Source organism: Phocoena sinus, chromosome 4 (genome assembly GCF_008692025.1).
Source record: "Phocoena sinus isolate mPhoSin1 chromosome 4, mPhoSin1.pri, whole genome shotgun sequence".
Lineage (NCBI taxonomy): Eukaryota > Metazoa > Chordata > Mammalia > Artiodactyla > Phocoenidae > Phocoena > Phocoena sinus.
Genome location: NC_045766.1, coordinates 67,163,718 through 67,179,482, shown reverse-complemented (window position 1 = coordinate 67,179,482; position 15,765 = coordinate 67,163,718). Strand labels below are relative to the sequence as shown.

The following is a 15,765-nucleotide window of genomic DNA, read 5'->3' as shown; positions in this document are numbered from 1 at the left end:
ACCCAAACTGTGTAAGTATCTCGTTATGTTGAGCAGGACTCTGACCCCCTGGAATTTCTACCTACTTGTCCTGGTTGAGGTCTCTGGAACAATGTCAGGAACGTGCCTCTCTCTTCTACGGACACCTTTGGACATTTAACCCAGTGGTTCCGGTATTTGAGACATCATTTCCATGTCTTCATAGAGCTTTCTACTCGCCTCTCCAAACCTCATAGTGAGAAAAGCATACTAAGAAAATGAAAATGCCATTAAAATGGGAAGAACTGGCATCTGTTGGTTAATGCAGCTCCTATGCTAGCTAGGCTTAAGAGAAAACTGAAAAAGGAGAATGGAAAGCAATAAGAGGCCAGAAACTCCAATGACCATGGGCTAGCTCACCCAAGCTGGGTTTCTGGGGAACTGTCGGACAGATCAGTGTAGTAACTAAAGATTGTTTACAAGATTCTCATGTGCGTGTAAGCTATGGGATGGGTTCCTGACATAGAGGGGACACCGCAACACAGTGAATCAAAACACATGGCTTCAGCATATGCTTTGGAGTGACACAGACCTAGCCTCGAATCCTCTATAGCTGTGCAAGCTTCTTTACCATGCTGAGTCTCAGTTTCCTTATTCATGGATGGGGCCAGTAAGACATCTTACGGAATTAGAGGTATGAGGATCATGTGAGATAATTTTATAAGGCACCTGGCACGTAGAAAGCACTCCAGTTTCTTGGATATTATTATCTTTTATTACTAGAAGTCTAGCCTTCAATTCTCCTCAACTTTCCCCTACACACTGTAGCAAATTCAGGAAACAGAAAACCCACCTGTTTGGTGGAGAGAAATGAGGGCAGTTCTCACGGGGGAGAACCAAAGCAGGAGAAGCGGCATATTATAGTAGAAAGTACACTGTACTAGAACTTGGAAGGCCAGGTATAGACAGGTTTGACTGACTAAACTAGGGACATCCTCTTCTAGCCTATTTGCAAAGCCAGCAATTTAGTCTTTTCAACCCTACGATTCAGTATTCTCAGAGAACCATTAAAAGTACTCCTTTTTTCCGTCTTACCCCTAGGTTCTTTATGACCTTTTTTTTTTTTTACCTTAGTTTCCATATATATGTGTTAGCATACGATATTTGTTTTTCTCTTTCTGACTTACTTCACTCTGTATGACAGACTCGAGGTCCATCCACCTCACTACAAATAACTCAATTTCGTTTCTTTTTATGGCTGAGTAATATTCCATTGTATCTATGTGCCACATCTTCTTTATCCACTCATCCGATGATGGACACTTAGGTTGCTTCCATCTCCTGGCTATTGTAAATAGAGCTGTATCTGAGCAGCTCTATTTGTCCCTAAGTGGACAAAACACTGCAGGGGTGCATTGAATGGAGGTTATAGCTTTCTTATTCGCTTGCTGTTCACTGTTGAAATCTCAGCGATACAGCACTGGGTATAAGTGTGTTTTGAATAAGTCAAGACAAGTGAATGAGCTGCTGCCTTTTGACAAGTAGAAAGCCAGGAGATATGATTTTCAAACATTCAGGAGTATGTGCTTGGAAGCACTGTCAGGGAAGACTTATGGAATGGTCTAATTCAAAGATTGTGTGGCTCTCCTGGGGATGCTAATGTACCTGCCCAGGTATGCTCTTGTAAAGAAGACTTTCCTCTTTGCCCTGTGTTTGGTGTTCTGCACTTTGAGGGAAGGCAGTAAAAATCCTGCAAGAGGGTGAGGAATCAGACAGCTGGAACTGTAACACCTGGGTTCCAAGGGGCCTGCTCTCTGGGTGGGAACAGACCTTAAAGGTAATGAAGTCCAAAAACTAAGGACAGATTTAGAATAGGGACACAGCAGACCCAGAGATGTGTCCCAAGGAAATTATCAGGCAGTGGTGCATTGAGTGAGATGAAGGGATGAGCGATAGAAAGGTGTCCACTGAATGAATCTATGGAACTGCAGTGAGCGCTCTTGAGTCATCAGGGGCTAAGTGGTCGCTTGATGGCTACCACCTCTGAACTTCAGTTTTCTCACTTATACTAATTCAGACCAAACTGACCTCGCAGAGCTGTTGTCGAATCAAATGCGATAATGGACATGCGAGTAATTTGCAGGTTCTTAGGCACTGGACCGACATATGGGGACACTCCCATTACCACTCAGCAAAACCAAAAAGCATTATTTTACTAAGTGAAACAAGTAATATTTATTTTATAGGATCTTCCTCTCAAAATGATACTGACGTGGTTCATAAGCCAATTTCATTTCAGTCAGTGTTCCAATTACATATACACTTTCTCTTCCTCTTCACGTACCACAGGCAGAAGCATCAGGGGATTTTAAAGAACAGTGATCTAGGTATGCCATAAGGATATCATAGCTGACAACATTAGCCCTAGATCAAATCAGCTTGGCTTGCAATGTACACAGATATTTTTTATTCCCAGGATGGTCCTGAACAACCTCTTACGATGACTCTGAGTCACCTCCCTTGTGAGAATAGCAAAGAGCTCTGGGAATGTGAATTTTCTTCCTTGGACTATTATAATGCTCATTAATTGCCCCACCTATTCCCTTTCGAAGCTCCAATGCTTTGCATTGCCAGACCTGTCTAAAACACAGGTCTGATTACACCCTTCCCTTGCTCAAGAATATTCAGTGCTTCTCCCTGTCTTACAGGACTAAACACAAATTGCTCAACAGAGTACGGAAAGTCCTTAAAATACAGCCTCTGCTCACCTTTTTAAAGTCTGATCTTCAATGACCCCAGTGCTCATATACCATCTCCTGGCCAAACTGGGCTCTGCCCCAGCAAGACACCCGATTCCCTCCTTCCCTTTATGTTTTCACCCTGTTCCCTTTATCTGTCGTATCACTTGTGGTTTTTAACTGTGTCAATTTAGTTCAACTGGAATTATGTTTTCCAGAATCCCCTTCTCTGCATTGTTCTAAGTTAGGGTTGACCACAGGGAAATGTGCATGAGATTTGGAGGGAAGAAGTGAAGCGGTAGCAATCGCTTTGGGAGGGTCTGTCTAGGCACCTGGGTGCTATTGCAGCTCATGCCCCTTATTGCTGATCCGATGGCTCACCTCCTAGGTGGGGGCAGCAGCCAGGCCCACGGCTCCTTCAGCTCCTGCTAGATCCCCTCCTTCAACTTCTTCATGCCCAAAGCCAGGTAAGTATGAAGCTCTATGGCTAAGAGCACCGGCTCCTTCTGCAGGCCACCCATACAGTATGGTTAGATCCAGACAGAGATAGTTAAGGGCTGCAGTTTGTCCCCAGGTTGATCTCTTGCATTTCACTTCCAGCATTTCTTTTCTTTTTTTTTTTTTCGGTACGTGGGCCTCTCACTGTTGCGGCCTCTCCCGTTGCGGAGCACACGCTCCAGACACGCAGGCCCAGCGGCCATGGCTCATGGGCCCAGCCGCTCCGCGGCATGTGGGATCTTCCCAGATGGGGGCACGAACCCCTGTCCCCTGCATTGACAGGAGGACTCTCAGCCACTGCGCCACCAGGGAAGCCCCACCACTTCCAGCATTTCTTCCTGACTCCCTGCCTAAGACAGGCAGGGGCAACAGACTTCCTCACTGGCTCCTTCTCAGGGTCCTTAGTGACTCCCAACTGCCCTTTTTGGGGTTTTCTTTGCCCATCTTCTCCCACAATTGTAAGATTAATCCCTATGATAAATTCCATATCATTCATCCATATCATTTCTGCTTCCCTGGTCGGACCCTAGCTCATACGTCACTCCTCCCCACCAATCTATGTCCAAAACCTGCCTGTCCATCATTTCAAGATTCACTTCAAATACCACTTCCTCATAAACCCCTTCCTGAGTGACACAGTTGCCTCTTCCTTTGAAACGTCAAAATATTTTACCACATATCTTTTAAAAGTTCTGTCATATACTCTTAGACTAATCCAAATATTATATAAGTTGTATTACAGCCTCTGATGCATCTTATCTTTCACAATGATCTATAAATTCTTATTCTTCTGGAGTCGTGTTAGTGTGATTGCATTTTAATCTCCAAATCTCACCAGTGTCTTAACTACAGAAGGATCTCAAAAAATGCTTAGTGTCCAAAAGAGTAAATGAATTCTCCATGCAACTACTCCCTTTTTAATAACACAGGTAAGGAAAACCCAATGCTACTGTGTATGGTGTAGCCTCACTTATATGGAGACTATTTCTAGAGCCACTTTACTTTTCCATTCTCTTCCCTTGGAGAAGAGCCTCTCCAATCTGAATCCAATGCTTTTTATTATCTTATACATGGTTCTAATAAAACTCGTTAGCTGGCTCCATAGTCCACAATAAAGCAGAAACAGCTAATTGTATGGAGAATAGATAACTGCTAGAGCAAGACATGCTGAAAGCAAGAAGTAATAGCAGACAATGAAAGAGAAAGCAGACAGAAAATGTATGAAAATCCGATTACACAAATTTAAAGTATACCAGTTTGGGGCCATTTAGTATATAGGTAAATGATCTCATCTTAATAAATTCTAAAGGAATTACAGCCCATTCCAATAAACTGCCCTGAGTCACCAACATTTAGTAATGCTACATATTTTAGAATAATCTCCCTCTGAAACTAATTTTTTAAACAAAAAATTTAAAAGAAAGTTACATATTGAAATTTCACCATTAAAAAAATCCCATAGTAGCTCCCATTCTCAGAAAAAAAGAGGATTTTTATTTTTTATTATGCATTTATTCAACAAATAAGTAGTGAGAGTCAACTATGATTAAGGCACTGTTCCCGTGTGTGTGTGTGTGTGTGTGTGTGTGTGTGTGTGTACTTTTCCTCCAGGGAAATCATCAAACTTGGGAGAAGTGGGACAATAAAAATTACAACTTTTAAATATCTCATAAAGCAAAAAAATAAATAAATAAATAGCAGTCATTGTAAATCAGCACCACATTGGTTTCTTACAAAAAAGCAAGTAAATGCAGCCAGCAAAATAGGACTGAGTTCATAGTTGCCAGCTTCTTCCAGGGCAAAATAAACTGTCAACTAGAATGAAGCTGCTTGCCTTCCGCACACAGCCTTTGCCTCATTTCTCTGCCAAGCATCTCTTCCTGGCAGGGAAGGTCCCCAGAGACTCTACAGGTGTTACAACCCTGTACAGTTTGCTTTGGAAGAAAAATCTGGAGAAAAACACACATAAGAAATACTCGTTTTCATCATCACAGCCCCCAATACACACAAGGAGGCAACTGTGGCACTTTCTAATTTTTCCCCCTGGTTTAATTCACATAGGTTGGAAATAGGATTGAATGAGATAATGAAAATAAAGCACTCAGCACAGCTCCTAGCACACAAGAAGCACTGGATCAATATCAGTGATCATGATTAGAAGGGGTCCTAAACGTCCGGCAAACTGTGTAAATTAGCCTTAAATGTTATCTGGGACAAAATTTGAGTCTTCGGCCGTTTTCTCTTTGTCACCCAGAATGCTCTGGGGCCACCACCAGAATATAAAATAATTTTTCAGCAAGCCAGCTTTGGCTGGGGAGAAGGATGGGCAGTGCTGCCTGCAGGGATGTTTGGAGTAGAGAAACAGGGTGGTCCTACAGCACCTTTGCCCCCATGCAGTTCCCCAGGAGTGCCATGCGGAGGGCAAGGTACCAGGATGGATCCTGGAACAAAATTAACATCACTGATTATATGATTGGATTTTTGGCTTTGATTTTTAAAGGAAGTGAATAAAACTAGCACAACTGAAAAACTAAGGAGTATGTAAGTGTAAGCATGTTTGGGGAGGTTGTTTTAGTTCAAAAAATAAAAATAGCTTAAGTGGACTCACTAATTAAATTGCAGGCACTCTGCTAAGTACTCTATAAACGTATTTTAATCCTAAAACAGTTCTATAGCCTTATGCCAATAACACAAACAAGGAAACAGGTTTAGAGATGTGAAGTAATTTTACTATAGCCCAGGGGTAGTAAGTAGCATTACCCTGCCCAGGTTATCTCAGTCTAAAACCCACATGTTTACTACTATATGCTAATGAAATAATGCAATTTAAAAGGTCACGCATTCATTCACTGATTCAATACATTTATTGAACTATTCCTTCACAGGAGGCACCGTGAAGTGGGACTAGTAGAGAGAAATAAAATATTCAGGGTCACTTCTTACAATCACAGGGCAGTATGGTATAGTGGTTAAGCTTGCCCAAGTTCAAGTACTGACTCTACTGTCAACTAAGTCTGTGAGCTTGGGCTCAGTTTTCTCTTCTGTAAAATGGTGATTATAATAGTACCTGCCTCTCTTAAACTTATTCTGAGATTTTGATAAGCTAATATTTGTAAAGCTTGTATTACTACGAGGCATGTGTGAGCCTGCATATGCATGTGTGTCAGTAAAGACTTCGTGGAGGAGTTCTACCTCTTGAGAGAAGAGTTAGGCGCCTTTTAGACTTGAAGAAATTGATCTAATATGGAATTAAATTTGCCTTTCACACACTCACTCTTCAGGACGGCAGATTTCAGAAACTGGTACCTAAAATCTCATAAAGAACTAGCTCTAGGTCCAGTGTTTTGAGGGGCTGATTACATAAAACACCTACACAAAAACTGTAAAATTTCCAGCTGAATTGAACTGCTCAACAGCACTCAACATATCCATCTATTACTTAGTGCATTCGGAAAAAATCATGACACCATTTGAGAAAAGGACTGATTTTGCCTATTTAGGCTGCTTTTTTCTGTTGTTTTGTTGGACACTCTAATGGGAAAGAAAGGCCACGAATGACAGATCAATGAGACTGAGCTGTCTTCTCATTTGTCCTTAGGAACCTACATGAGGTCAGCACAGTTTACCTCTTCATCTTAGAAATGAATTCTTCCATTCTCCTTCACTCTCTGCTTGAGGTTCCAAATATGTCAGACCTGGTCATCATTCTACTTTAGTCCTTTCAGTGACTTCCTGCTGCATTTTGCATAAAATCCAAACTCCTTACCTTGGCTTGTAAGGTCAGCCTGATCTAGCCCCTGCTTGTCTTAGAACCTCAGTTCCAGCCCGTCTCTCCCTCTTACCAGGCCCTGCCACCTCAACCCTGCCACCTCAACCATGAACAGATCGACCCTGGCTCTTTCTCAGGCTTTTTTCTTCTTAGCTCAGACATCACCTTCTCAGAGGTGTCATCCCTGACTACCCTATTTAAAATTGCCTCTCCTCCACAGCCCTCCAACATTGTTGCTGTTGTCACTGTTTTAATCTCAGCCCCTTATTTCTTACCCTGAAATCACCTGTATGTCTTCTGTTTATTTGTTTGTTGTCTGTTCATATATATATATATATATATATATATATATTTTTTTTTTTTTTTTTTTTTTTTGTATCTCTCCCAAACTATTCTTAGTAATGCTAACGGCAAGGAATTACCTTAACACCTCTGCCTCCCAAGGCAATTTTGGATAACTTCTAAATGTATGTACACACTTACATCTACACACATACATATGCATACACATAAATTTATACTTCAATATTCTAAATATATGGTCAATATTCTAAATATATATGCCCACATATATATGTATATGTGTATAAGTGTATATACATATATATGTGTGTATATATAACAAATTTTTTATTTCATTATTATATATCTATATAATTCATTTCCTTATCTATTTTTTCTACTCGTTGAGGATAAATAATACTAACATCTATACTTTTATTTATTCATCATTTACTTATGATGCTATTTGCGTCATTTAGGCAGATACTATTTGCTAAGACACTATTTTAGGCACCCAGGATACAGCAGTGAGGAAAACAAAGGTCCCTGCCCTTGTAGATTTGACATTCTAGTGGGGCTAAACTAAACAGTTGACAGGCTAAACATATTAATTAAATAGTATGTGGAAGCTGATAAGGTGACAACCGCTATGCACAAGAGAAAAAGCTGAGCAGGGTAAGTGAGATCAGGAATGGCAGGAGTGGAGATGGGAATAGATATAGATATAGAGGTCTATCTAACCAGGAGATAGCTAGAGCAGGCTTATTACCATTTTACAGAAAAGGAAACTAAGTCTGGACAGGCTAAGCAAGCAGTACTTAGGATTCAAACCCAACTCTGACTTCAAAGCCAGCCAACTTTTCACCACCCACTTTATCCATTCAACCCCCAAACCCTGCTACTGTCTCACACTGTAATTGGCAAACTGAAGTCTAATCTTCCAGAAAAGAGCCATTGAGTGTGTATTATCGTTCTCAAGTGTCCATGATTTCTTTAAGTGGAAAAACCCCCTATATCTATTTCAATGAGAGTCTAGCTTCTTCCATGTGCACTAAATTAGCTCAAAAGAAGAAAGCAGAAAATATGCACTCATAATGCTACAGTCCAAATTAAAGCTAAATATTTTATCCCCTTACTGCTTTGTAGAAGATTATGGTAATTAATGGTGATAGAGAGCTTGCTTTATATTTTTTTAAAAAAGCTCTCTTTTTATTTCCCAAACAAAAAATGTCAGGTGTCTGTGTACTCCTCCCACACCCAAACCTGGATCCAGAGGGAGAAAACAGTTTGCAGGTTGTGGGAATGTAGCAGAATCACATCCTTAAGGACATAGAAAGTGTCTTTATGGATGTGACTCCTAACGCAGTGGTCACTTGTGATTCTCATTGAGGCCAAGGAGGCTGCCGGGTATCTGGATTTGATGATGCTCCACATGCCTGACATGTGGATGCCTCTGTGGAACTAAGAGTATGGATCTACTCTTAGCTTTTCATGGTGTCTCCTAAGTCATTACCTTCCAGGCACAGATTCATAGAACAACATGCCTTAGACAGGACCTTGTCCAAGTTCCTCACTCTGGAGGTTAGAAAAAGGACTCTTAGAGAAGGAAAAGCCACTAACCAGTATCAGGGCTGTTGCACTGAATGACTGAGGGGGAAAGAGCATAACCTTGGAGTTAGAAATCTAGGGTGCAAGTCCCAACTCCACTATTTGCTGGCTGTGTGACCTTAGAAAATATTTAGCCTCTCAGACTCGGGATGTAGAATGGTGTTGAGAACAATTACTTTGATTACCTCAGATTATTGTAAAAAAAAATACTTGTGTGCATGTGCGTATATAATAACAAGCATTTTGAGGGCTTAAAATTCTATAAAAAAAAAATCTGTTAATTTGAATCTAGGTCTTCTACTTTCTAATCCAATATTGATTTGGGCATGCAGTTGAATATCTCTGTAGTTGTTAATCATAATGAAGGTTGAAATCCCCATATGCCAGGCTCTTAACAAATGTTTTGGCACCTGACTGACACCTACCAAAAGCTGGATGAAATGGGTTCTATTAACCCCTTTTTACAGATGATGAGAATAAAGTAGGGATAGACGAAATAACTTGTCTAAGGTCAAATCCAGGGAAGGTGGTCTGATGCTAAAGCCCATGATGTTACACAACCACAATTTTAGGTCACCATAGCATCTAACCATAACTGGCGTAAGGAACTATGTTATCTATGAAAAGAACATTTTCAGAAATGACGGGTTCTCTTTTCTGTTGCCTTTAGCACTGATCGGGTAAACAGGAAGCCAGTGTAATCATAAGGACTTATGTGTCAGACAGGAAGAAACTACAGGCATCTCCTACATATAAACTAGACATAAAAGGTCACCTGCCCTCATGTCCAATTATATCAAATAATAGCTGGACTGGTTTGAATTCTTCACTGCTTTTAGAAAGTGAGATCAAAGCTCACTGCAGCTGCCCACTTCCCTGGTAACTTCCTACTTTCTTTCAGGTAATTTATTTAGGACACTTGACACTGGCCTTGCTGTCAGTATATGCAAGCATGAACTTCAGTGCCATCCTTCATTGTGCTTGCTGCAAAATGTCCTGTATTATTGGGATAAAAATGTCTTTTTCCATGATTGAGCCAGTGATGTTCAATCTTATTAGAGTCTGTGACTCCTTATCATTTGTCTGATTTTGTGACCACAAAATTTAAAAAAAATAAAATAAAGTTACCTTATTAGTCTGTAGACATGGCCTTTGAAATAATTAATGATATGATAAAGTATGAGAAAACTAGAAAGCCAATGCTGGGCGTACCTGACACAGCATGAATCCATCATCTATTTAACTCAACCTTTTGAGTACAGGGCACTGTGCTAGGCATGGGGCAGGATAAACCATGCCCTCAGCTGCTTGGGTGCTAATCAGGGACTTGGACAAGAATACAAAGGGACAAATTACTGGCCCACAGTTAAATAAGAAACTTAAAAAAAATTTTTTTAACTATAATAGAGAGAGAAAGAATATGTTACAAGCATTTAAAGGGTTCTCCAAAACTGGAAAGAATCAAGAAGTGATTTGAGTAGTAGGTTTGGGAAGGAAAGCAGGGGAAAGGAGATGGCACCTGAGGTGGCGTGAGGACACAGGGAGGGGACATTTATGGATCTAGTTATACGAGTCCTCAGCTCTTACGCTGTGGTGTCTAGTAAACATGGGATAGTAGACCGAAGAGCTTTGTGCTCAGGCACGCACATTCTAATTCTCACTAATTGGATAACTGTGGGCAATTCTCTAAGTCTCTCAGAACCTCAGTTCTTTCATCTGTAAAAGGTAGACAATAATATGGACCTGAGAGTTATTTTTATGCTTAAATGAAATGACAGAAATACATGCACCAATGAATGCTGATTTCCCTTGCCCTTCTCTGTTTAACCAGAAAATAGATTTCTTGGCATAATACAATCAGGGTATTTTCTCTTTATTTCCCTTTCAATCTTTAGCCTTGACTTTTACAACGAGATGTGGCAATAGAATTTCAGAGTTGAAAGGAATCTTAAAAAAAAAATAACAATGTATTGTAGCCGAAGAGCCTTAGAGATGAACTAGACCAGCTGTCTCATACTTTAGGCCCAAAGGTAAAGCGACTTCCCAGGCACAGGCAAGATAATACCAGGATCAGAAAGACAGGATGGGGATGGGTGGGTCACGGGTCCTAATTCAGGTCCTCAGTTCTAGTCCAGAGGCTGCACAATTTCAGGTCTTTCCTAGCTCTGAAATGAAATGCAGAGATGAGTCTCAGCATTGGAGCTTGCTTTGTGCTATGCGATAAGGTCCTGCTACTTAACCTTTCTGAGTCTCAGGTGCCTCAAAAAATACACAGGATTACTGCCAGGACTGAATGAGATGACAGACATAAAACACTCAGTACAAGCCATGATGGAGTTCACTAAAGGGCGGCTATTAAATTTTGATTTTCACAACTGAACAGACTAATAAACTGTTCATTAAACGCCTCCTATGGAAAAGGCACTGAGAAAGAGACTCAGGCTTCTAGGTAGGCATCAGTGTTCCTGTTTCCCAACTGAGGAGACCGAGGCACATCTCAACATAATAACTTGCCTGAGGTACCCTCCAGACGCTAAGACTCCACACTGCCACAGCTGCTAGAGCTAGGCAGAACATGGTCAGGCTAGAAGGAGGTCTCCTAACAACCTCGTCAGTGTAAACCATGCATTCTCACTTTCAAAAAGGAGAAAAAAAAAAAAAAAAAAGAGCAAATCAGTAGCTAACCTGATTTAATCCCCCAAAATATAAGATACCAAATGTTCTGTAACCTTCCTGTTCTTTGGGGTTTTTATTTCTCCCACAGATCAATTTCCAAAATGAGCAAAGAGCACAGTAGGTGGCTCTCTTTAATATTTCACGGACAAGACAATAGTGACTCAACAGATCCTACATCTGTGTCACCAGCAAAAGCCTGACCAAGTTGAGCAACAAATGAAACTGTGTGTATATTGGAAATAACCTTTACTTTTTTCTTCTGCTTCATCCTCTGATTTTTCTCCAGCTACATTCTGCTTTTCTAACTGTGCCAGGTAAGATGCCGCTGACTGCCTACCTTTTGGCAAAAGCAAACATATGCTTCCAAAGGCCAAACTCAAGGAGCACAGCGTTTCTCCCCAAACTGCCTTTGCAAACCTGTCTGCTTGCTGCAAAGCAAAGAAACCTAAAGGCCTGTGGGAAGTCTCAACTGATAAATGGCCCCATTGCCTGGGCCAGAAACAGATCTGTTCATTTTCCTACATAAGCCTGCAGCCGTCAGTTTCCACAGGGAGGACTGAAACTCCAGACCAATGATCAGCATCACCAGCCAGCAGTGGCCTTTCCTGCGAATGCTGCCTCTGTACACTGTTCACTATATTCCATCCTTTCCGACTTCGGAATTGGCAAAAGAAGAGAAAAACGGTATGGTCACTCATGGTACTCGTTCCTCAGTCTTCTTAACAGCCTGTGTATTAGCACGAGGATGGCAGAAACAAGAAACCACTCAGAACAGGAAGAAAAACATGACACAATTCTAAGCTTTGTGTCTTCATAGTATGCTTACTCCTAGGAATTGAAGGTACATTACTTCAAACACATGTGAGTAGGCAGGCTGCCTTACAGAGCATCACCCTGAAACTTCCTCTCCTGAGAGCTGGCCCCGCTATAGTTCTCTTAGCAAGGACATATCCTCTTTGGGACAAAAAGGATACCCTGAAATCACCAAACAAATAAGGTCAACCCAACAACTGAAGTAAATTGTTAAAGATCTCATTGGAGAGACGACAGGGTGTGATGGAAAAACCCTTAACTAGAAGTCAAAAGCTGTGATCTGTATTCCCAAGGCTGAAACTTATGAACCATGTGACCCTGGGCAATTTCTCATTTCTCTGACTCTTATTCAATTGTTTTCTCAACTGAAAAACAACTAAGAAACTGAGAACAACTAAGAAGAAATATCATTTAATGAGCACTTACTCACTACATGTACTTTACATTATTCTACTTAATTTAATCCTCACACGCATCCTTGGGGTAAGCATTTTTTTTTTCACTTTAGAATTGGATAAAACAGAAACTCTAAATGGTGAAATAAATTGTTTAGTATTACCCAGCTACATAGGAATTAGAGCTGAAATCTGAATTTGATGACAAAACCAGCTTTTTTCATACTTTATCATATCATTATATCATCCTTCCACTATTAATATGTCTGCCATGTCCTTCTCTCAAGGCTACTGCAAGTAACAAGGAAGATAATATATATGGAATACACTGTGGAAATTTTAAAGTTTTATATATATATATTTGGTAACAAATAATCTCTATAAGGAGAAAGGGTATAACTGAGTATCCTTTCTTTAAAAAACCAGAACTAAAAGGAATTAGATTTCAATCTCCCATCCCCTTGTTCTGACCTTATTTTGAACATTCTCCTTTTCCCTACAAGTCCGCAGTCTCTCAGGCACGCGTTCAGATGTATCCTGGCCAGCTCATCACAATGCATGCACACGGAACAGGCTGACGGAAGCAAGCGATCCAATCCTCTGCAAATGTCTGGTGCGGGAGCTACCTAAGAGGGTACCACCAAACTCTTTCCTTTCCTCAAGGTGTATCACACCCCTGCTCTGCATACATCAATAACACAGGCATATGTGATGGACTGTGGAGCAGGTAGCCAACTATAAATACTGGATGCTCAGTTCAGGGACTTATGGCATAGCCAGGAGATGATAGTAAAAACTGTATGAAGTCAATCAGAATAAAATCAATTGTTATGAGCCAGGTGGGGGGTATGTAAAGGACACTATTTCACTTTAAAATACCAATAATGCCAATAATAAAGGAAGCCTGGTGAGGGCACATGTGGATGTTTGTGTTTATATGAGGTAAGTTTGTATCCAAAAGGGACAGAATTTAGCAGCATCACTGTATAATCCAAAAGAAATACACGGGGATCTTGTTGTTTGCCTATATCAGCTGAGAAATATAAAGCTGCTTGTCTGACCTGACATGGGGGGAATAAAAGGCTTAGAACAGTCTGTGACATAGATGAAACTTGCAACTTCTCCTCTTGTCTTTCTACCTCTCATCAAATTCAAGACCCTCTTTGCCGGTAAAGGATGCCTCAGATCAAAGTTTCACAGACCTGAAGCTTGGCCTAAAAACTAGCAGGGCATTGGCATCACTGGGAAACCTTTTATACACCAAGTCAAGCATCTACGATCAAAGTCACATGTAGAGGGCATTCAGAAAACACTATAAAAGAGCTGTTCAAACTCCAAAGAAGAAAAAAAACACAACAACTAGATTTAAAAAAAAAAGTCACTCTATCTGAAAATTCAGCTTCCTAAAAACCCACTGTCTCCAAGGTTACTATGCAGTAACATTTATAATTGTTGCCATCAATGTCAAACTGAACAGGTGCCAAGCCAGGCACTGTGCTAAGCATGTTATTTGAATTATCCCGTTTTCATCCTCCCAAGTGCCCTAAGGGCTCATTGTGACCGTGAAAATCTCCATTTTATGGCTGGAAAAAAAACAAAAAACAAAACAAAACTGAGTATCAGAAAGATTGGATAACTTGCCCAAGTTCACACGGCTAATAGGTGGCAGAGCTGGAGTGAAGGCCAGGTAAATCCTTCTCCTCAGCTGGTAGCTAACCTTAGCGGTGTTTCACAATTTCACAACCAGCGAGCGGAGGCAAGACAGACTGGGAACTGGTTCTTAAAGGAAACGGCAGAAGTTTGCTTTTGTGTTTGTGATTCTTCTCTTTAACTCAGCTTCCTTGTTCCCTCCCAGGACTTAGAAGTGACAGGGGCTATGGCTCCGTGAGGTCAGCTATTCCTGTAAGAGAAGCATCCTATTTCCCACAGGACGACCGGCCCCGCTTCCCCTGGGGCTGGAGAGAGCACCGTACCAAAGGAGGTGACTGACGCCCAGACGTCCCTCACCTCTCCACGGACTCTACCAGGAGTCTGACGGACACCCTCGGCGGGGCATCTTTCTGAGAAAACAGGTCAGCGGAAGAGAAAGAGAGGCTGCAAGCAGCCTTTACCCAGGCTGTCACAGGTCCAGGCTGGAAACGACGTGATACCCAGTGGCAACGCTGGGACACACTGCTCCCTTCTATCCTCACCGTTCACAGCAGCACTCCAGAGAAACCAAGGCCGGGGGTATACCGGGGTACATCCCTTAAAGAGCTGGGAGAGGGCTGCAGTGACGCGCAGCACTCACACAACTGCGTTACTTAAATGCCTACAAAGCGAAGACGGGACTCTGGACAGTGGGTTCGAGTCCTGCCCACGGCACTAACTTAGGTGTGATCTATCCCAGCCGCTGCCTTGCTCTGTGCCTCAGTTTGCCCTTCTGTAAAATAGGGTTGAAGGAGACGATGCGTAAGAATCCTTCCACCTTGAGATTCTCTAGATCGGTGATCCCCCGAGCCCTCATCACCGCGCGAGACTCACCTTTCCTGGGAGGCAGAGCGGGAGCAGCGAAGGCGGCGGGGATGGGTGCAGGATCGCCCAGCACCGCGTCTTTCGGTGCGCTTGGCCAAAGCAGAGTCCCGGGGACCCGGATCCGGCCAGTCTTCCAGCAACGAGCCTCTTACTTTCCGCCGCACTTTCTTTTTTCCCCCTTTGGGGCTCCTCCCCTGCCGCTGCGCGATTGGCCGGCGCTGCGCGGCTCCCGCTCCACCCGGCGCCGCGCCAGCCACCAGCGCTTCCCAGAGCGGAGGCCGCGGGGCGGCACCGAGAGCGGCCCCGCCCGCGGCGAGGAGGAGCGGCGCCAGGCCCGCGGACTGCAAGAGGCTGCGCTAGGCCCTTCGGCCACCGCCTGTGCCGGCTGGAGCGCGCAGGAAGGGACAACGTGGGTCCTGCAGCTTGGCACTATGCCAGGCGCTCTGGGGAGATGCGTCCCCGGCTATACACAGAGACTCACACTTGCGCTCATTGCAACATCCTGGTCTCACAA

At 42.4% G+C, this 15,765-nt stretch overlaps 1 protein-coding gene across 2 annotated transcripts in view; it reads right to left on the bottom strand.

Annotated features, from left to right (window-relative positions):
• The window catches only part of IL1RAP (interleukin 1 receptor accessory protein), a 123,662-nt gene extending 108,247 nt beyond the window's left edge, over positions 1 to 15,415 (bottom strand). For both annotated transcript variants that reach the window (XM_032631290.1, XM_032631289.1), the window contains exon 1: positions 15,261 to 15,415. The gene's annotated coding sequence lies outside the window, so the exon portion shown is untranslated. The remainder of the gene's footprint in view (positions 1 to 15,260) is intronic.
• Positions 15,416 to 15,765: the final 350 nt, after the last annotated feature.